Raw genomic sequence first — 24225 nt, forward strand, 5'->3', positions numbered from 1 at the left:
ACCCACATGCCACAGTTAATAGCGCTCATCAAGTGCGGCAGTTTGAGGAAGCTGTCTTGCAGCATCTGGAGCGGTATCCTTCAATCAGCACTCGTGCAATGGCACGTAACATGGGGACGAATCAGACGAATGTAAGAACAGTCCTTCGACAGCAATGACCGTTTCACTTACAGCGTGTCTACCACCTGGAACCAGTTGATTATTCACTCAGAGCACAGTTTTCGCTGTGGTACCTGGAACAGTGTGAAATGCATCCTCTGTGTTGTTTACCGATGAAGCAATGTTCGGGAGTGATGGAGTCTTCAACATGCACAATTCGCACGTTGGAGTGAGGACAACCCACATGCCACAGTTAATAGCGCTCATCAAGTGCGGTTCTTCGTTAATGTGTGGGTCGGTGTTGTTGGAGACTGTTTAATTGGACCGTATCTGCTGCCTGGGCCATTAAATGGCAGGCATTGTTACAATTTTCTCGCCAGAGCATTGCCAGAATTGCTGGAAGACGTCCCGCTCCCTACAAAACAACGCATGTGGTTCCGACATGACGGGGCGCCGGCACATTTCAGTCGCCGTGTGCGTCGATTCCTGGACCGACGGTTCTCAGAAACGTGGATTGGCAGGGGTGGTCCTGTACCAAGGCCTGCTCGGACTTTTTTGTGTGGGGAGAGATGCGCAACCTTGTTTACATAAGTCCTGTTGCATCAGAAGAGGATCTGGTTGCCCGGATAGTAGCAGCAGCAGGAACAATTCAGGATACTCCTGGGGTTTTTGCTCGTGTTAGACAGAACATGATCCGACGATGTAACCTTTGTTTACGTGTCAATCGAGGCAATTTTTAAAACCTACTGTAATTGAAATTGGGTTGTGTTAATGTGTTGACTATTGGTCATAAAAAAATGGAAAAGTGTTTGTTGGTTTAATTAATTTGCCACCAGAGAAATCTTCCTCTACCGGTTTAAATACTCCTCATAGGAAAAAATGAAATCAGTTAAAATTACTTGTTTTGATGTCCCCTACAACCTCCCAGAGTTTGTCGGTTTAAATACTTTTCACCCTGTATAAAGTCAGAAAACGGGCAAGGTATGGCGAAAGTAGGCAATGATTGATGCCACATTCTAAATAAGACTGTGTCTACTGTGTCTATAATAAACAGAAGTGTGTGATAGGTTAATCAAACATCTTCATAATTATTGTACATTTATGGTGAAACATTGTCTAAGGCTTCCGAATCACTATTCCTTTGCCTACTTTTGGTCATATCTAATTTCAGATTGCACCCTAACCATTTATAATGGATAAAATCAGACAAATAATTTCTTTCACTTTCTGCCATACTGATATCTACATGGTGTCCCAGAAATCTTGTGTCAAACTTCGAGGGGTCGTAGAGGGTGTCTTGAGGAACAAATCGTGGATAGGAACCCATATCCAGAAACGTCATACACGACCCTACGGAGCGTCGAAGATATAGGCTTCTGGCCTGTAATTTCGACGTTCTGTAACGTCGTTGGATGACGTTTTTGGACACGGGTTCCTATCCTCCATTCGTTCCTCCTTTGATGTTTGTAGCAAAATTTATGAGACATCCTTTATATAGGCTCCTATATCCTATAAAAACCACAGAGAGAGTACTTTCTGTTGCATCACGTGTTAGGGATTATTACCACTCCATTCGCGTGTGGACGCAGGAAGAATAATTTCTTAAATGCCTCTATGTGCGCTGTCGTTAGCCTAATCTAGACCTCGTGACCCTGTGGGAGCGACGCTTTGGAAATATATTACTATATTCGCAGTTTACTCAGCTCATACTGGTTGTCGAAATTTTGTAAGTAGGCTTTTGTGGTATAATTGGTATCTGTCTTGAAGCTCCTGCCACTTAAAAGTTTTTGAGCATCTCCTCGACGTTCTCCCCCGGGTCAAACAAAACTGTGACCTTTCGTGCTGTCCTTCTGTGCTTACGTTCAATATCCCCTGTTAATCCTACGACGGTTGGAACTTAAATAGTGGCAACTACACTCCTGGAAATGGAAAAAAGAACACATTGACACCGGTGTGTCAGACCCACCATACTTGCTCCGGACACTGCGAGAGGGCTGTACAAGCAATGATCACACGCACGGCACAGCGGACACACCAGGAACCGCGGTGTTGGCCGTCGAATGGCGCTAGCTGCGCAGCATTTGTGCACCGCCGCCGTCAGTGTCAGCCAGTTTGCCGTGGCATACGGAGCTCCATCGCAGTCTTTAACACTGGTAGCATGCCGCGACAGCGTGGACGTGAACCGTATGTGCAGTTGACGGACTTTGAGCGAGGGCGTATAGTGGGCATGCGGGAGGCCGGGTGGACGTACCGCCGAATTGCTCAACACGTGGGGCGTGAGGTCTCCACAGTACATCGATGTTGTCGCCAGTGGTCGGCGGAAGGTGCACGTGCCCGTCGACCTGGGACCGGACCGCAGCGACGCACGGATGCACGCCAAGACCGTAGGATCCTACGCAGTGCCGTAGGGGACCGCACCGCCACTTCCCAGCAAATTAGGGACACTGTTGCTCCTGGGGTATCGGCGAGGACCATTCGCAACCGTCTCCATGAAGCTGGGCTACGGTCCCGCACACCGTTAGGCCGTCTTCCGCTCACGCCCCAACATCGTGCAGCCCGCCTCCAGTGGTGTCGCGACAGGCGTGAATGGAGGGACGAATGGAGACGTGTCGTCTTCAGCGATGAGAGTCGCTTCTGCCTTGGTGCCAATGATGGTCGTATGCGTGTTTGGCGCCGTGCAGGTGAGCGCCACAATCAGGACTGCATACGACCGAGGCACACAGGGCCAACACCCGACATCATGGTGTGGGGAGCGATCTCCTACACTGGCCGTACACCACTGGTGATCGTCGAGGGGACACTGAATAGTGCACGGTACATCCAAACCGTCATCGAACCCATCGTTCTACCATTCCTAGACCGGCAAGGGAACTTGCTGTTCCAACAGGACAATGCACGTCCGCATGTATCCCGTGCCACCCAACGTGCTCTAGAAGGTGTAAGTCAACTACCCTGGCCAGCAAGATCTCCGGATCTGTCCCCCATTGAGCATGTTTGGGACTGGATGAAGCGTCGTCTCACGCGGTCAGCACGCCCAGCACGAACGCTGGTCCAACTGAGGCGCCAGGTGGAAATGGCATGGCAAGCCGTTCCACAGGACTACATCCAGCATCTCTACGATCGTCTCCATGGGAGAATAGCAGCCTGCATTGCTGCGAAAGGTGGATATACACTGTACTAGTGCTGACATTGTGCATGCTCTGTTGCCTGTGTCTATGTGCCTGTGGTTCTGTCAGTGTGATCATGTGATGTATCTGACCCCAGGAGTGTGTCATTAAAGTTTCCCCTTCCTGGGACAATGAATTCACGGTGTTCTTATTTCAATTTCCAGGAGTGTATTTATCTACAACCGATACAAAAGAGTTACATGTTTGCACCTGTTACTGTCCTTCAAAGTAGTCACCAGCGTTGTGTAGAACCCGTTGCCAGAGATGTGGAAGGCGTAGTATACCGTTAGCAGAGTCTGTTCTGTTGACGGTGCGAATGGAGCGGTCTACTGCCTGTTGAATCTCTGGAACAGTTCCGAAGCGAATTCTTTATCTTCGGAATCAAATCAAAGTCACAGTGACTCAAGTCTGGGGAGTATGGTGGATGGTACAGTACTTCCCAGTCCCATCGACCGAACAGAGCAGCTACAGCTTGCGCTGTATGCGCCCGCGCATTGTCGTGCAAAATGATGGGTGGGTTGCGCAGAAAATGTCGCCGCTTCTTTCGCAAAGCTGGTCGCACGTGATGCTCCAAAAACGAACAGTAATACTGTGCACTGATGGTCTGTCGTAGAGGAACGTAATGCGTTAGGATAACACCATCACAGTCATACACGAGAATCACCATAACTTTCACCATACTGGAGCTCTAACGCACTTTCGACTTTCGCTGCGACCCATAATGACGCCATTCAGTTTAGGCTCGTACGATGTGGCCCATGTCTCATCCAGTGTTACGATACGGCGTTAAGAAAGCCTCTCCTTCGCGCTCGTAGCGCTCCAAGTGCGTCTGAGCGCGTCGTAACGCATCCATTTCTCCATTTCCGTCAAATCATGCAAACCCATCATGATGCAATTTTTCGCATGCCCAGGCGTTCCTTCAGGACGCGAAGCTCAGTCCTATGTGCTAATCCGGCTTCGTGGGCGAGCTCACGAATCGTATGGCGTCGATCACTGTCCACTAACACGGCAACAGCATGTACTTCTTTTCAGAGACGCTAGGACGACCTGCCCCGTTCCTTCAGGACGCGAAGCTCAGTCCTATGTGCTAATCCGGCTTCGTGGGCGAGCTCACGAATCGTATGGCGTCGATCACTGTCCACTAACACGGCAACAGCATGCACTTCTTCTTCAGAGACGCTAGGACGACCTGCCCGATGCATGTCTGCCACAGTTTGCCGACCTTCGCTGAAGGCTTTTACCCCAACGTGCCACTGTTCTGTACGGCAATGCCGATTCCCCGCACGCCTCTTGAAGACCTTGATTACATTGTCGTACTGTACGACCTCTGGCACATTCAATCGTGATCCAGCTCCGTTGTTCCTGTTTCGAAAACATAGTGACACCGTTACGTTACACCGCTCGCTCACAAGTGACTCCTTCGATTGTGTGTGCGCCGGTGACGTGGGACGGGCGAGTCCATTTGCTCGGAGGTAAGGTAGGTATGTCAACAACGTGTGCTATCAGCGACAAAAGTAGATTACATTGCATAGTGTCTCCACAGGAGTGTTGCCACTATTTAAGTTCCACCCTACGTATTTAGTTGGGTTCATCACACATGAGCAACATTCCAAGAAGGTTAGCGCGAGTACTTTGCAAGCAGTCTCCTTTGTAGGCTCACTGCAGTTTTCCAGTATCCTACCAACGAACTGAAGCCTGTCACCTGCTTTACCCACAACTGAGCGTATGAGATCATAACGCTTCATATCGCTACAAACAGTTAGACGCAGCTGCTTTTATGAGTTGACTAATTGCAATTGCGACACACTGGTACTGCAGTTCCAAGATGCTACTCCAGGCGGGTGTAAAATGAATGTGCGCAACGGAAAATAATAATCGCTAAATGAAGATTTGGCCCTGTCTGACTACCCTTTAAAGCAGATCTTAGGATCTCTTAATTCTATAAATTACAATCTAAACATAAATGAATAATGAAGGCAACTAATCCTACTAAATGGTAAACATTGTTCCTGCTTACATATTTACTGTAGATTAAAAAACCTTTAGATTACAAAGTTTACATTTCCTAAGTAAAACTACTAATCAATTGCCCAACTCTGCCCCTTATTATGACTGCGCGGTCTAATATCAATGACGCGAAATGACTGACATCATCTACGTACCAAACACTAGAAGACACTACTTTCAAAGATGATCTACGATGGTGTGGAACCTCAGTGGAAATAAACTAACGTGATCACAGCTGTTTAGCTTTCATAGCCGTAATAAGCCGAAGCAATTTGTGATTTCACTGTATGTGCTGTGTCCGGTGCGTCGAAGTGATGGTTTTCGTACTCGTCTGCGACAATGGAAGAACTTCAGCCACAAATAAACTCTTTCAAACACTGGGACGGCAGAAAGCGGTCCTCTGACTAATATACTCTACTACTGTCTTCTCCTCTCTGTGTTCTACAGACGAGAAACGCGGACTCCCAGCCACAAGGACAGAGTTCAGATAACGTCTCAACGTAGGTATAGGCAGAGGAAGTGCTCTGAATTACTGAACGCTGCGTACTCAACGACGACTTCCAAGCCGGAGGTGACGTCCAGAATCGTATAGGTTCGCAACAATACAGTGCCTAACTGTTCTAACTATAAACTCTCCTGAGAGCAAAGACAGCAAGTTCGTCCGTAGCAACAAAGCTGATATCGAGCGACCGTCACACACGGGCGCTCACAACGGAAGACCCCGTCTCTCCAGCGCTGGCTTTCCAGCAAGGCTTGGCTCCCCACCATCGTAATTCCGAAAACGAATCATATTCCCGAAACCACGGAATATTCTCCCTCTCTACAGATTCTTCCAAACGCCGACCAACCATATTTTAGTCTTTTGTCGCCCAGCGCGGAAAGTTTGCGAGGAAAAACCTATACTCATACAATGGTACGCTTCTGAGTAAAAATCCTTGGAAATAACCCAGCCTGCGTGGTTTCCGAGGTGCCGCTTCTTCGTTCCTCTCACCTGCGTCCAAGATTTTCAGCGTTCCGAAGTATTATCCGGTTATCCTTCCGGCCCCTACTACAATAGCGGCCGGCCGTCGTCCTATTGTGCTCCAGAGCTCAGGTGCCACGACGTCTGTCTAGCTACTTCCTGTGTTTAAGCAGGACCAACACCTGTGTGGGCCTTCCACCCAGTGCTTAGTTCTGCCTGCCGCTTCATCTCCACTTTTGTTCCAACCTCTACTAGTATAGGCAATCATTCATTACGCCGTTTTTATAATAATTTCATGCAATAAGCGTTAACAGTTATTTACAAGACGTACGTGATAATGTCAATCTCCTTTATATATTCATATATACGATGTACAACCTATCACATGATACCTAATTGTGTTTGTAGATCACGGCAAAATACGTGGATGAGTTCTTCTAAGGTGTGAAATTATAGCCACCTTACACAGTCACTAGATGGGACGTTTTACCGTTTTGTACTGTGCACAGCTTTACACTTCTCAACGGCAAAGCTACACTCTCTGATCAAAAGTGTTCGGACACCTATACGTAATACGGAATTGACCACTAGATGTCATTAGAGACAGACCATCCAATGTAAAAGGAGACAGGCTGTGATATGTAGCCAGCAGAGAGGCAGTCAGCAGAACAGTACGGTCAGGAACGCTCAGTGAATTCGAACGTGGACTAGTCATTGGATGTCACCTGAGTGACAAATCTATCAGGAACATTTCGTCCATTTTGTCGCTGCCCAGATCGACTGTTGGTGGTGTGACTGTGAAGTGGAAATGAGAAGGAACAACCACAGCTAACTCACAACCAGGCAGGCCTCGTGTACTAACGGACAGGCACCGTCGACCATTGCGGTGGATAGTTGTAAAAAATCGCATGAAATCAGCGGAAAGATTCACCAGAAGTCTAGCTACCACAATGACTGTGCGTCGAGAGCTAAAATGAATGAGTACCGTGTTCGAGGAGCTCCTCATAAGACGCGGATTTCTGTAGTCAGTGCTACGTGACGCCTGAGGTGGTGTAAAGAGCAATGCCAATAGACAGTGGATGGCTGGAAAAGAGTGATTTGGAGTGATGAATCACGGCACACCGGGTGGCAATCTTGTACAAGCGTTTGGGTTTCTCGAATCCCTGTAGAACGTTAGCTGTCATCACGTGTAGTGCCAACAGTGAAGGTAGTGGGGTTACTGTATGGGGGTTAGGTGTGGCCTTCTTACTGTGATTAAGAGAACGCTAAGTGCGGAAGGATATGAACATCTTTTACAGCATCGCGTACTGCGTACAGCAGAAGAACATTTCCCACAGAATGATTGTTAGTATCAGCATGAGAGTGCTTCTTGTCGTAAAGTAGCATCTGTAAGGTAATGGTTTGTGATCAAAAATATTCCTAAAATGGAATGGCCACCCCAGAACCCCGATATGAACCCAACTGAACACCTTTGGGATGAATTAGAACGTCATCTTCGCTTCAGACCCCCAGCGACCAGCATTACTGCCTTCTCTGCTTTCGGGTCTTGAGAAAGAAAGGGTTTCTGTTCCTCCACAGACACTGAGACACCTCATTGAAAGAGTGGCCAGCAGGCGGACGGCGGAAACATCCCATATACACTGCTGGCCACCGTAAATGCAACACCAAGAAAGACAAGAGGTAGCACAACAAAATTTATTTTGTAGGTAACATGTTGACCAAGTATCAAATGATTACGTTTACAGACGTCTGTGACATGTGCTTCCTGCCAGAATCAGTAGCCAGAGTAGCCGCCATTGTTGGAGATCACCGCTGCCACACGTCTCGGCATTGAGTCAAAGAGACGTTGGATGTGTTCCTGGGGTACAGCAGCCCTAGCAGCTTCCACACGTTGCCAAACATCATCTGGTGTGGCAGCTGGGGATGTAATCTGGGTCACTCGTTGAGCAACCATGGACCACATGTTTTCTATCGGCGAAAGATCCGGAGAGCGAGCCGGCCAGGGAAGCAATTCAATCTGGTTATTGACAAAGAACCTTTGGACAATGCGTGCCACGTGTGGTCGCGCATTATCCTGTTGAAATATGGCTGTAGCCGAGCCCTGAAGGTAAGGAAGGACAACTGGCTCCAGCACCTCGGATATGTAGCGCCGGCTATTTAAAGTACCGGCAATGCGTACTAGAGGCGTGCGAGAGTAATATCCAATACCGCCTCATACCATAATACCCGGTGCAAGACCAGTGTGGCGGTGCATAATGCAGCTGTCCAGCATCCTCTCTCCATGGTGTCTCCACACTCGAATCCGACCATCGTGGTGCTGCAGACAGAAGCGTGCCTCGTCAGTAAAGACAACGTCATTCCATTCTGCCGTCCACATCCGTCTGTCATCACACCATTGGCGACGGAGACGTCTGTGGTTCTGCATCAATGGTAGACGAAGTAATGGACGTCTTGCGGACAGACCACTCTGCTGTAAACGGCGTCGAATGGTACGCGCAGACACTGGATGATGCGTTACAGACGCAATGTGCTGTGCTATGGTTCGGGATGTCACTGAGCGATCCGTCACTGCCATGCGCACAATTTGCCTATCAGCACGTGCAGTGGTGCACCGAGGTGAATGCGATCGACCACGTCGGTCCGTCGTACCCTGCTGCATCCAACGGTCACATATCCGCATTACAGTTGTTTGATTTCGTCCAACACGACTAGCGATTTCTCTGTATGATAATCCACAATCTCGGTAAGCCACTATCCTTCCTCTGTCGAACTCGGATACTTGATCAAACGATGTTCGCTGTTGTCTACGAGGCATAACTGATCGTCTTGTGGAACAACCACAAGGTAAACACACGTGCCGAACGTACACTCGTCGAAATCGCCAAGCCTTAAATGGCGCTATGAGGTGGCGCCACAGGCGCACGTGATGTGCGTCTGCGCTGAAATTCTAATCAGTTGCATATCTCATCCCTGCAAACCCATGGTGTATATTTCACTTGATTCGGATGCTTCCTTCAGGGTGTTGCATTTACGGTGGCCAGCAGTGTACATTGATCAACCAGAACATTATGACCACCGACCTGCTATCGATATAAACACGTCCAGACGATGGCAGCGTCGCATGGCGGGGAATGAATGCTAGTCAGACATACGCACGGTGCATGCAGAATCAGCATCTCTGTAGAATGGGGAAGACGAGTTTGACCGAGGTGAGGCCCGGAGGCTCGGCACAAGCATTTTGGAAACTGCACGAGTTGTCGGGTGCTCAAGGAGAGCTGTGGTGAGTGTCTTTAAAACGTGGCAAAACCAACGAGAAATAACGCCCAGACGTCGTGGAGTTGGGCGGCCAACCCTCATTACAGATGTCGGACGTCGTAGGCTGGGCAGACTGGTAAAACAGGACAGGCTGCGAACTGTGGCGGAACTAACATCAGACTTTAATGCTGGACAGAGTACAAGTGTGTCTGAACACACAGGGCACCGAATATTCCTACTGATGGGCCTCCGCAGCCGCCGACCCGTGCATGTGCCAAACACCACAACATCGGCAGCTACTACTGAAATGGGCACGTGACCATCGGCACTGGACGTTGGCGCAGTGGCAGAGCATTGCACGGTCTGATGAATCCCGATACCTTCTTCATCGTGGCGATGGGAGGGCGTTCTTTTCCAGGAGAACATCTCCTCGGCAACCGTACTGCGGGATGGAGACAAGCTGGCAGGGGCTCCATTATGCTCTGGGGAACATTTACGAGGGCACCCATTGGTCCAGAGGAGCTCGTTCAAAATGGTTCAAATGGTTCTGAGCACTATAGGACTTAACTTCTGAGGTCATCAGTCGCCTAGAACTTAGAACTACTTAAACCTAACTAACCTAAGGACATCACACACATTCATGCCCGAGGCATGATTCGAACCTGCGACCGGAGCGGTCGCGCGGTTCCAGATTGTAGCTCCTAGAACCACTCGGCAACTTCGGCCGGCTGAGGAACTCGCGGAAGACACCCTGACGGCAAAAGAGTACCGTAGACTGTTTGCAGACCACGTACACCACTTCGTGACGATCATGTTTCCAGACAGCAGTCGCATTTTTCAGCAAGATAATGCGCCATGTCACGAGGCCAGGAGTGTGATGGAGTGGTTCGAGGAACACGGTGGCGAGTTTCCGTTGTTGAAATGGCCCACCAACGCGCCAGATCTGAACCAGATCGAACACATCTGGGATGTGATTGAACGTGAAGTCAGAGCTTATCCCCCCTCCCCGGAATTCACGGGAATTAGGTGACTTGTGTGTGCAGATGTGGTGCGAACTCCCTTCAGCGACCTACCAAGGCCCCAATGCTTTCATGTTACGACGCGTCGCCGCTGTTATCCGTGTCAAAAGTGGACATACCGGCTATTCGATTGGTTGTCATAATGTTCTGGCTGATCACTGTAGATGTCCGCTAGGTGTCCAGATACTTTTCATCAGACAATATGATTGTCACTTTTCGCACCACTTTGAAATCATATCACGACGGGATTGAATACTATGAGAATATCATCTGATAAACTTACACTACTGGCAATTAAAATTGCTACACCAAGAAGAAATGCAGATGATAAACGGGTATTTACTGGACAAATATATTATACTAGAACTGACATGTGATTAAATTTTCACTCAGTTTGGGTGCATAGATCCTGAGAAATCAGTACCCAGAACAACCACCTCTGGCCGTAATAACGACCTTGATACGCCTGGGCATTGAGTCAAACAGAGCTTGGATGGCGTGTACAGGTACAGCTGCGCATGCAGCTTCAACACGATACCACAGTTCATCAAGAGTAGTGACTGGCGTATTGTGACGAGCCAGTTGCTCGGCCACCGTTGACCAGACGTTTTCAATTGATGAAAGATCTGGAGAATGTGCTGACCAGGGCAACAGTCGAACATTTTCTGTATGCATAAAGGCCAGTACAGGACCTGCAACATGCGGTCGTGCATTATCCTGCTGAGATGTAGGGTTTCGCAGGGATCGAATGAAGGGTAAAGCCACGGGTCGTAACACATCTGAAATGTAACGTCCACTGTTCAAAGTGCCGTCAATGCGTACAAGAGGTGACCGAGACGTGTAACCAATGGCACCCCATACCATAACGCCGGGTGATACGCCAGTATGACGATGACGAATACACGCTTCCAATGTGCGTTTACCGCCATGTCGCCAAATACGGATGCTACCATCATGATGCTGTAAACAGAACCTGGATTCATCCGAAAAAATGACGTTTTGCCATTCGTGCACCCAGGTTCGTCGTTGAGTACACCATCGCAGGCGCTCCTCTCTGTGATGCAGTGTCAAAGAGTAACCGCAGCCAAGGTCTCCGAGCTGATAGCTCGTGCTGCTGCAGACGTCGTCGAACTGTTCGTGCAGATGGTTGTTGTCTTGCAAACGTCCCCATCTATTAACTCAGGGCTCGAGACGTGGCTGCACGATCCGTTACAGCCATGCGGTTAAATGCCCGTCGTCTCGACTGCTAGTCATACGAGGCCGTTGGGATCGAGCACGGCGTTCCGTATTACCCTCCTGAACCCACCGATTCCATATTCTGCTAACAGTCATCGGATCTCGACCAACGCGAGCAGCAATGTCGCGATACGATAAACCGCAATCGCGATAGGCTACAATCCGACCTTTATCAAAGTCGGAAACGGGATGGGACGCATTTCTCCTCCTTACACGAGGCATCACAACAACGTTTCACTAGGCAACGCCTGTCAACTGCTGTTTGTGTATGAGAAATCGGTTGGAAACTTTCCTCATGTCAGCACGTTGTAGGTGTCGCCACCGGCGCAGCCTTGTGTGAATGCTCTGAAAAGCTAATCAGTTGCATACCACAGCATCCTGTCGGTTAAATTTTGCGTCTGTAGCACGTCATCTTCGTGGTGTAGCAATTTTAGTGGGCAGTAGTGTAAAATATCTGTTTTCCGACCAAATATGTTGAGCCCTACTTGCACAACTTACTCTTTTTTAGTAGAAAGCTTTGTGCATGTACTCGTACATGTGGAGTAGTATAATAGATTATAAAAAGTTTCCGTCTGAGTGCGTTGCTGCAGCATATATGCATCCTAGCGCGACCCCGATGCAGGTATATAAGCACCGACATGTAGGCAAGGGATCGGTGTGGCATTCGCGTCTTTCCGACGTGCGTGCGTCAAATGTGGAAAAGTGAACTGTGGCTACGATATGATCAAATGCGTCCAAACAGGACCAACGTACTGTTATTATTTTCTCTACTACTGAAGAATAAACATATGTAGACATCGATAGGAGAATGAAGAATGTGTATGGGGCAGTGTATGTGTATGTCTGTCGAAAACCATCGTTGTGGAATGGGTCGCCACAAGGGGTGCTGCTGCTTCATTGTAATTCACGCCTCAATATCGGATATATCGTAACGCATAAGTTTCGCCAACTCAAATGGGAGACACTCCAGCAGGCTCCCTATAGTCTTTATAACACACACTGGGCGCTGATGACCACGCTGTTTAGCGCCCGTAAACCTCAAACACACACACACATAACACACACGTGAGTGTGTGCATACAGAAAACCCCAGTGCAAACAAGAGGAAAACTTCGTAGAAGATGGAATTCAGATACATCGTCAGAATAATAATACAATAAAATTCATTTCGCAGATGATATGCTGGTCTTGTACACTATATTTAGTACAGCGATATTGTTCTCAAGGTCGTATAGCAATTCCTTAAAGAGCAACAGTTTGTTTGTTTGGCCCTGTTCACTCAGACTATCGTCACGTCTAAGTGTGCGACCGTGACGAACCTCCGAATCCTTCCTCGCGTGTTTGCCGAAACGCGGACTTTTTTTCACCACGAAATCTGACCTTTGCATTTTCTGTGAGAATCTCCAACTTTCAGGGACGATTGCTAAACAGTATTACGTAAAGCTCAGTGTCCGGATCGATTACTGAAGGTGACGCAAGAAGCGCCACTTTCATTTCCTGGCCGGTGCTTGCGGGCCCGTGAACGAAGGGTTTCGATAGGGCAGTATTTATTGTAGGGGCAGGGGCCCGTGTGTTTCCGGCTATGACCTTCTGGGGGAGAAAGCGGAGGAGCTGCCGCTGCCGGTTTCACTTTCTGGCGCGGGCTCGCCGGCGCACATGATTTACGGCGCTGCTCTTCGGTCCCCAATCGTCACCCTGCCTACCGCACAACACCGCCTGTCTTCGCATTCCCCGTTCCGGTTCGGCCCACGGGGCAACCGTAAACGCCGTATTCTCCTCGGTGGAAGGTCGCTCCCCGATATCTACATTCGATTCGTACTGCGGACATGCTAATTAAATTTCCCGCCGGCATTTACAAGGCTTCCCAAGTGAATTTCCCGATGGTATCTTGCCGAAGGTGAAGGACGAGTCCTTCACGGAACGATCACAACTTAAATTTTCTTTGATTGCATTTATTCGTTACATTCATTTCATTACTTGTGTGATTCTAAAATAGCTTGTAAGTGACCTCTCCACACAAACTATTGTCACGCACGTAAGAAGGCACACTGTCTCTTTGGAGCGCTGCAAGCGGTGAATAATTGATACCAACCGGTCATTTTACCGTCCAACGCTGACGTCAGTCACGGCGTTGAAGTAGTGTGTATGTGCCAGTCGCTTACGGAACCGCCGTAGTAAGGTGGAGAGACGTGCAGACGTGACAGAAAGGTGATATCGTCTTTAGACACGTCCGTGACCACATAGTGCCCTGTTTGTTGTTGCACTGTCCACTGTGTGTACAAGCAATGTTTCATGACTCACAGCCATGTAACACGGCGGAAGAACAGTGGTCGCAAAAAGACACTTTACCAGTTTCGACAAATTAGTCATCTTCAGAAGCCTACAAAATTAGGGATATTATAAATCGTTAGACTTTGGCCATATATTTATATAAAGTATAAGAAGTATATTACAGAAATTTACTTTGTTTAGCGTATGTCAAAGTCTTCTTCATAAAAGCAAAATACCATGATAAGAAATGTACATATTGTGCGCGATAATTGTAAACACAGATTGCCAATTTACAGTAACTGAGTCACATTTGTGTACATTTCACTCTGTTGTACTAGCAGCAAGGAACATATATAAACGCATAAAAAATTATAACTAAGGTATATAAAGAAATTATGTACAGTACATTCGAAAAAACATGGCATTTAGTTCTAATATATAACTAAGGTATATAAAGGAATTATGTACAACACATTCGAAAGTACATGGCACTTAGTTCTAATATATAAAATGAGTGGGCTAATTTTCATATTTTATAAGAGATGATGTGCAATCAAAATAGAGATGATATCCAATCCAAAGAGACGCTATTTTTATTGCATATCATGTTTTATAAAATTCTAAAATCAGCCCATTCCTTTCATGTATTAGAACTAAGCGCTATATACATTTTTTTCAAACATATTACATGTAACTTTCTTATATACCTTATTTATGCTTTTTGTGTACTTTCATACATGTCCCTTGCTCCTAGCACAACAGTTTGACATGTACATAAATGTTATTAAGTTACTGTGAATCGTCAGTCTGTGTTTACAATAACCACATACAGTATGTACATTTCTCGACATATGATAGCATTTTGCTTTTACGAAGAAGATATTGGCACCTACTAAATCACTACTAAGTAATTTTCTGTAATAACATGGCACCTCTTGTCGACCCCTATTCAATAGTCTGGGAGTTCTGACATTGGCCTCACAGTATATATTTTCTTTAATGTCGTTTGTTGTTAGCAATATTAGCTTAGTCCCAAGAGTTAGCAGCTTTCACTCAGTTAATATTAGGCAGAAATCAAATCTGCATGTGGAATGCGCTTCCTTGACTCTTCTGCAGAAAGGAGTGCACTATTCTGCTGCATCCATTTTCAATAAGCTACCACAAGAACTCAAAAATCTTAGCAGTAGCCCAAACACTTTTAAGTCTAAACTGAAGAGTTTCCTCATGGCTCATTCCTTCTATTCTGTCGAGGAGCTCCTGGAAGAGCTGAAAAATTAAGCAAATTCCAGTGTTGCATTGTTGATTTTCTTTATTTAAACTTACGAATTGTCGCCTGAATATGTTTCTTACATTTCATTTTATCTATTTCTACTATCGTGTTATAATTTCATGTATTGACTCGATCCATGACCATGGAGACTTCTCCTTAATTTGGTTCCACGGAACAATAAACAAATTAAAAAAAATGTACTTCTTATACTTTACATACACGTATACCCAGAATCTAAAGACTTACAATATTCCTAACTTTTTAGGCTTGTTGTTGTTGTTGTGGTTCAAATGGTTCAAATGGCTCTGAGCACTATGGGACTTAACTGCTGTGGTCATCAGTCCCCTAGAACTGAGAACTACTTAAACCTAACTAACCTAAGGACATCACACACATCCATGCCCGAGGCAGGATTCGAACCTGCGACCGTAGCAGTCGCGCGGTTCCGGACTGAGCGCCTAGAACCGCGAGACCACCGCGGCCGGCTGTTGTTGTGGTCTTCAGTCCTGAGACTGGTTTGATGCAGCTCTCCATGCTACTCTATCCTGTGCAAGCTACTTCATCTCCCAGTACTTTCTGAATCTGCTTAGTGTATTCATCTCTTGGTCTCCCTCTACGATTTTTACCCTCCACGGTGCTCTCCAATGCTAAATTTGTGATCCCTTGATGCCTCAAAACATGTCCTACCAACCGATCTCTTCTTCTAGTCAACTTGTGCAACAAACTTCTCTTCTCCCCAATCCTATTCAATACCTCCTCATTAGTTACGTGATCTACCCACCTTATCTTCAGCATTCTTCTGTAGCACCACATTTCGAAAGCTTCTATTCTCTTCTTGTCCAAACTACTTTCACTTCCATACGTGGCTACACTCCATACAAATACTTTCAGAAACGACTTCCTGACACTTAAATCTATACTCCATGTTAACAAATTTCTCTTCTTGAGAAACGCTTTCCTTGCTATTGCCAGTCTACATTTTATATCCTCTCTACTTCGACCATTATCGGTTATTTTACTCCCTAAATAGCAAAACTCCTTTACTACTTTAAGTGTCTCATTTCCTAATCTAATTCCCTCAGCATCACCTGACTTAATTCGACTACATTCCATTATCCTCGTTTTGCGTTTGTTGATGTTCATCTTATATCCTCCTTTCAAGACACTGTCCATTCCATTCCATTTAGGCTTGTGAAGACGAAAAATAAATTTGTCGAAACCGGTAATGCGAAATAAAAATATATTTGCAAATTTATGACTGAATTTTATTCTAATATTCCCATGATTATTATGCTGTCTATACTCTCGCCTTCCAACCTGAGAACACCCATGGTCTGAGAACTGCTCGCATGCCTTCTTGGTTTGACGAACACCCTATCGCACATCGACTAGTCTGCAAAATCACTCATACTTAACTGCATTGAAAATTTCTGCAACTACGGGGGCTAAAATGTAATGCCTTCGAATGTTTCATCTGAAAATTCTTAAACCTTTTTTAATATAATAAATGTTATTAACATTCTACATCCTTATTATTCATGTCCACTTATTTGTTTCTCAGCATAGTAACCTTGGCGACGAACAAATTTCTCCCAATGAGAGACCAGTTTGTTAACACCGTCCCTGTAGAATATTCGACTTTGTTTACGGAGCTACGACTTCACATCTGCTAACTTCGCTTCATCACTGTCAAAGTGGAGTCCTCGAGGGTGTTGTTTAAGTTTTCAAAACAGACGAAAATCAGTTGGATCCAAGACGGGGCTGTATCGAGGATGACGACAGTGAACCCAAGGAGCTGGATTGTTGCGGATGTCACAGCGCTCCTGTGTGGTCTAACATTGTCATGCTGAAGGAGAGGATGCTCCTTGTGCAGCCGAACTCTTCGGATTCGAAACTCGATAACAGCACGCTGTTTCTCAAGCATCGACATAGTTACGCTACGCACCGCCATGTTACACGGTACAATTCGGAGCCCTCTAGCGGCAGAGCGCTGAAAATATGTAGTTTGTTGGTTAGTTGATTTGGGAGAGTGGACCAAAGAGTGAGGTCATCGGTCCCATCGGATTAGGTAAGGATGGGAAGGAAATCGGCCGTCTCATTTCGGAGGAAACATCCCGGCATTAACCTGAAGCGATTTAGGGACATTACGGAAAAGTGAAATCAGGATGGCCGGGCGCGGGTCTGAACCGTCGTCCTCCCGAATGCGAGTCCAGTGTGCTAACAACTGCGCCACCTCGCTCGATAAAATATGTAGACATGTAGAATAAAGAGGTAGAATGTTAATAACGTATGCTTCATTTAAAAAGCCTTAAGAGTTTTCGTAAAAGAATTCGGAGGCATTGCTTTGCACCCCACCCCTTATTTGGAACAGCAGGTAAAACGTAAAAGTGAGCATCCCCGCTCTACGGAATCTAATCATCAATGATCGGCGTAATCTGGATGTGGCATATCTGAAGAAACTTGTGCTCTCTCTTCCTCGCCGATTTGAGGCAGTTATCGAGGGTGGAAGTAGTATCACACAATATTACCTTAACGTCTCCTCGGTGTGACTAATTTTTTGTCCGATGTTCTTATGATATACACAACTACACCCAGTCTATGCGTGGCAGGGGCAATTGTCTGTTCCGTCATGGTTTCTTCCCCGTCTGTTCATAGATGCCTATTGGACAGTGGGTGTAACACAGTGACTCTGTGCCAAAAAGTCAATTTCACCTGACGTAGAGGTTATGGCTAATCATTTCTAGGATTCAAAAGATGTTCTTCTTGTTGAAACTGATGCCAAGGATAAACCAATAGCTGGTAAATTTTACGAAACCCTTCTGAATGAAAACGAAATTGACAAAAATCTTGTATTGATCAAATGTGCCTTGGAAAGTGTAAATCCAACAATCAGAACACTGAAAAATAATTATAAAACTGATGGGTATGAAACACGTACTTGTGAACAACTAGCCAATTTATCAACCTGGTAGTTATCATTAGTGGGCAGCGACTGACGGAGGTCCAGTGTTGGCTGTATTTATCGGATGGCAAAGAAACTTGGTAGATATGCTAATGCGATAATGCAATACCGATTTGCGCTGGGAAAAAAATAGTTCCAATTTTGAACACGAGGTGCAAATCTGGCGCTGTAGACTGTTCGTATGACCGTATCACGTCCATCCTTGTCATTTGACAAGCCATAACCGTTAATAATAAAATCAACATTATGCCTTCTAACTTGTTTGGCCTTTTCTGTCCACATCCCATTCCTAATCCATTACATATTTCCATACGTCTTTCTTGCATTCACCGCTCCAAATATGCAACTAGTTCCCAAAATTGGAACTAGTTTCTTCCACGCCGTAAGCCGGTTCGGCATTAACGCATTAGAATATCTACCAAGTTGCACTGCCATCCGACAGTTACAGCCCACACTGGACCTCTGTAACAAGCTGCACTTTAATTATAACCGCCTGGTATTTGTCATTACGCCATAGCTGGGTGTTTTGCAGACCTTCCAGAATCGCAGTTCACGGACGGATTATATTCACTGAGAAAGCGTCGGACAAAGTGCACTGACATTAAAGAGGACTACATGTAACATAAAAATACAGTCGTTCTTCTCCAGGCCGAGAACCTTTCATTATTTCCTAGTCCATTACTAATGTAACTGTGTCTTCTTCCGACCAACAGTATCACTTCTTACACCATAAATTGCTTACAAGATCCTTTGCGACGTGTTGTTTGTCTAACTTTATCCTCAACGCATCTAATAATTCGAAACATAGTGGCCTGAAGAACATTCTCGGAAATTTGTTTGAGATTTCCTGAGACTACAAGGCGTCTTTGCTAGAGTGCGCGGCGGTTGAATTCATTACAATTACACTCTTTCTTGATACAAACAAGCCGTTTACCAGTCTTTATTTCGATAACCACTGTTAGTTCAAACACGCCTCTGTAGCCGAGATCGCTAATGCACGCTTCTGCGGTGACAATCGACTCGGAGAGAAGCTGCCTCGAATCCAAGTGGTGAAAAGTATTTACTCCCTGAATCTGGCCGGCGAGAGGAAGAATGGGGGTGGTGGCGTCAGGTTCCTGCTCAGCAGTCTTTGCGCCAGTGTCCTAGATTAAATACCAAACGTCTCCGCAGTGTCTCATGAAGGGAGAGCAAGTGCTACTATTTAAGGTGGTCAGTCCGTCGGATGAGGGTACTGAACTCAGCAGCCCGCCTTGATGGTATTCGAGAGGAGTAGTCTATGTTCCGGGCCGGTTTTCAGTCTCTCGCTTTCATTTAATCCATAACACAAGCCCAACACTACACTGCACAAGTACTCATTACAGTCATCTCCACATGACAAACACATACACTGACAATGGTTGGAGAAAGGCGTCTATACTAGAATCTTGGGCTGTACGGCGATGGATGATTTCTGCATTTGCATTCACACACACACACACACACACACACACACACACACACACACACACATTCCCTTAGTATGTGACTCTTGTGTTGTGTTAGTTCAGTCTGACAGGTTTATGTGGCATAACTGACTTCATTTGTTACTCATAAAACAGACATCGAATGGGTACTGCCATTTTATGTTCCGTGGAGTGCACCATTTAATTTTTGTCTATAGTGAGACTTAGTTCCAAATTTTTGCAGCCGGCTAGTTTTTTTGACAGGATCTGACTGGATGTTGCTACAATTTTTAACAAACAACGAACTCCCATGGACGATTGTAACACCTACAGAAAGACTGAGATTATAGTTAACAGTTTTCCTTTTTTTTTTTGTTACGTCATGAACAGTAAAGACATTATTTCAGTTCCTTGGAGACAGAATCAAAATTGCTTCTTAATATGCGGATTACTCTCCATACTGGATAATGTGACGAGTTATGTCTGTCGATAAACCACTAATTCAATCTCAAAACGGAGTGGTGTCGGTGAGGTACTGACTGATCTGGTCACTGCTCGAAAATGTAGGAACAACAAAACCAGCTAGTCACCTCTACACACGACATCGAGGATATTATATGAAGGGCCTATTTCAGTAGTGGTACAAGTCCATTACCTCCACTTTTGTGCCTATAATGCTTCTGAAATTAATGATACAAATAAACAGAAAGAAAGGTTCATTTCTGGCAAGAAGCCATATGCTTGAATATTTCTGGTATCTCAATTGCCAATTTTTCAGCGCTCATTTAACTTTAGGACTCTGTATCTCACAATGAACAAAAATGGACTTGTACCTCTATTGAAATAAGCCTTTCATATGTGAATAGGATAAACAGAGTTTTGCAAAATTAGTTTTTTAAAGCTATCCTTGTTCCAATAAGGAATGTAATTTCATTCCAAGTAGATCGTAAAACTTGAACTTGAAATTTTCCTCTAGAGCATCAAACAATAGTAACTTTTTTCCACTCTGCAATTAGTGCATTTTCTATTAATGGCGTGAAAAAGAAACAAACTGAATGAAGATCAAATGGAAGAGATGAATAAAACCTTCTCTCTATCCAATGAAGCCAACAACTGCCTTATCCCTAAACTAAATGTCTGACCTCTAATTTCCACAATTCCGTACTATGTACTATTGCCATCTCTGCTATTATATATGTTTCTGTTTTTGTGTACTAGAGTCTGTCCGGTTGTATTCTGTTCCCAGGTATTTATCAAGACTACGTAGGCGTGAACCCAGGATTTGCCGTCACCCCAGCATTTAACGTGCCATACATACCTACGATTTTAATAATAATAAAAACAATAATATATATAAAATGTTTTAGTATAATCACAATAATTTGTTAATATCGGGGGTGATTTTAATTTTTTTGGGGAGATCATTACCCCCATGCCCCCCCCTCCCCCACCTCCATGGATCCACACCTGGTTTTACGCCTCATAGGTCGTTCTATTTCATGTCAAAGAAGATTTCCAGTTTACCTAAAACATCATTTTGGAAACAAGTACGGAAATTTACATTTGCAACATGCTCGAATCTCATCAGTATAACTACAGCATTAAATTATACTGATAGGATTCTGACGTATTGTGTCGCATCTTTCTTTATTTCTATCTACTGGTCAAAGAGCAATGACAATGAAACCATAATGAATAGTTTACATTAATATTGACAGAAATTTGTAGCTCCAGCTTTTGTGCAGCTGTTTGTAAACTGCTACAGAATTTTATGCATTTTATTTCCTCCTGAAGCAGTGTATTACAACTGACAATGAAGTACTCTTGAATTCCCACCTTTCCATATGCTCATGGTTTTTTTTCTATCACTTTTCTGTAGAGATATCGTCTACGGTCCGTGGTCTTTAAGCGCATGGACGGTACCTCGTGTAGGATATATATAATCCTGGTTGACTGTCTCTCACAAGGGGCTCGGACCTGTTCGCCGTCACTGATTTCGTCCAGATTAATAATACACTATGTGATCTGTTTTGGTTGGCAGGAGAGCCAACACCGTGTTACTAGATGGAGGCCGAAAGGCACGCGTTTTAGCTCACGCAGGCTGGCGTGAGGTCTGGAACAGGACAAGGAAATTAGAATTTAGAAAAACGGACGTAGCTGGTGGAATACTTAACTTTAATCCGTTAATGAAGAACGTGGGTCTTGACGGTACATGATTCATAATATCAATAGTAACTGATAATGGCGCCTTGCTAGGTCGTAGCAAATGACGTAGCTGAAGGCTATGTTAAACTATCGTCTCGGCAAATGAGAGCGTATTTTGTCAGTGAACCATCGCTAGCAAAGTCGGTTGTACAACTGGGGCGAGTGCTAGGAAGTCTCTCTAGACCTGCCGTGTGGCGGCGCTCGGTCTGCAATCACTGATAGTGGCAACACGCGGGTCCGACGCATACTAACGGACCGCGGCCGATTTAAAGGCTTCCACCTAGCAAGTGTGGTGTCTGGCGGTGACACCACATGATCAAAAGTATCCGGACACCTCCAAAAACATACGTTTTTGATATTAAGTGCATTGTGCTGTCTCCTACTGCCAGGTACACCATATCAGCGATCTCAGTAATCATTAGACATCGTGAGAAGGCAGAATGTGGCGCTCCCCGGAACTCGCGGATTTTGAACGTGGTCAGCTGATTGGGTGTCACTTGTGTCATACGTCTGTACGCTAGATTTCCACGCTCCTAAAACATCCCTAGGTCCACTGTTCCCGATGCGATAGTGAAGTGGAAACGTGAAGGGACACGTACAGCACAAAAGCGTACAGGCCGAACTCGTCTGTTGACTGACAGAGATCGCCGACAGTTGAAGAGGACCGTAATGAGTAATTGGCCGACATCTATCCACACCATCACACAGGAATTCCAAACTGCATCAGGATCCACTGCAAGTACTATGACAGTTAAGCGGGAGATGAGAAAACTTGAATTTCATGGTCGAGCGGCTGCTCATATGCCACACATCACGCCCGTAAATGCCAAACGACGCCTTGCTTGGTATAAGGAGCGTAAACATTGGACGATTTAACAGTGGAAAAACGTTGTGTGGACTGACGGATCACGGTACACAATGTGGTGATCCTATGGCGGGGTGTGGGTATGGCGAATGCCCGGTAAACATCATCTGCCAGCGTGTGTAGTGCCAACAGTAAAATTCGGAGGCGGTGGTGTTATGGTGTGGTCGAGCTTTCAATGGAGGGGGCTTGCACCCCTTGTTGTTTTGCGTGGCACTGCCACACCACAGGCCTACATTGATGTTTTAAGCACCTGCTTGCTTCCCACTGTTGAAGAGCAATTCGGAGATGGCGATTGCATCTTTCAACACGATCGAGCACCTGTTCATAATGCACGCCCTGTGGCGGAGTGGTTACACGACAATAACATCCCTGTAATGGACTGGCCTGCACAGAGTCCTGACCTGAATCCTATAGAACACCTTTGGGATGTTTTGGAACGCCGACTTCGTGCCAGGCCTCACCGACCGACATCGATACCTCTCCTCAGTGCAGGACTCCGTGAAGAATAGGCTGCCATTCCCCAAGAAACCTTTCAGCACCTGATTGAACGTATGCCTGCGAAAGTGGAAGCTGTCATCAAGGCTAAGGGTGGGCCAACACCATATTGAATTCTAGCATTACCGATGGAGGGCTCCACGAACTTGTAAGTCATTTTCAGCCAGGAGTATGGATACCTTTGATCACATAGTGTATATACAGGGCTTGTACAGTAACGAAAGTGAGAGAAGTGAGGGCTCCCGATGGCATAGCGTTAAGAAAAAATAGCATTTTTGGTGCGGCTCAGGTGAGGCATGATCCATTTATGTTAGTGTAGATACTGTAGCATGCAGCGGTTTGCACAGCGGAATGAGTAAAAAAAGTTAATATGAAGATCATGGGTTCGTGTCCCTACGTGAAAAAGTCTTTTCTTTTTTCATTGCCATTTTTACATTACTTACACGTTAAATAGGCCGAAATAGTTCTCAATATATTGTATTTTCAAGATAGAGGAGGACTGCCGTCGTGCAGTATTAAAGTAATTCCCCAAGTGGACTCCGCTAGCGCAAGCCTGCGATCTGTTTTCATCGTCAGGTAAAGAATTTCACGAAAAAGCTTAAAAACTGCTCTTATCTAGAGAGAAAAATAATTCGCATCCCGAGAAGACTGCATCAAAATACATTCCATTGTACGTCACCAGTTATCCTCGCCAATACTGGGCGAAATGGTACGTTACAGATGGTTTGCTGTCAAAAGTGTGCGGTTATAGAGGAGCCAAGTTTTTCTTTCCACAGAAACTTTAAAACGAACATATAATTGTAAAAATTCGTATTTCATTACAGAACTTACGAATGTAAACCAAGTTTATCTTCCCATATAAACTTTAAAACACACATGTAATTGTAAAAAAGCGTCGTTTATAACGTGTGCAAGATGCCCTGAAAATTAGTGCTTTCGCTGGTTTCACCATGACTATCAACCCAGAAAAA

The sequence above is a fragment of the Schistocerca piceifrons genome, chromosome X (genome assembly GCF_021461385.2).
Source record: "Schistocerca piceifrons isolate TAMUIC-IGC-003096 chromosome X, iqSchPice1.1, whole genome shotgun sequence".
Classification (NCBI taxonomy): domain Eukaryota; kingdom Metazoa; phylum Arthropoda; class Insecta; order Orthoptera; family Acrididae; genus Schistocerca; species Schistocerca piceifrons.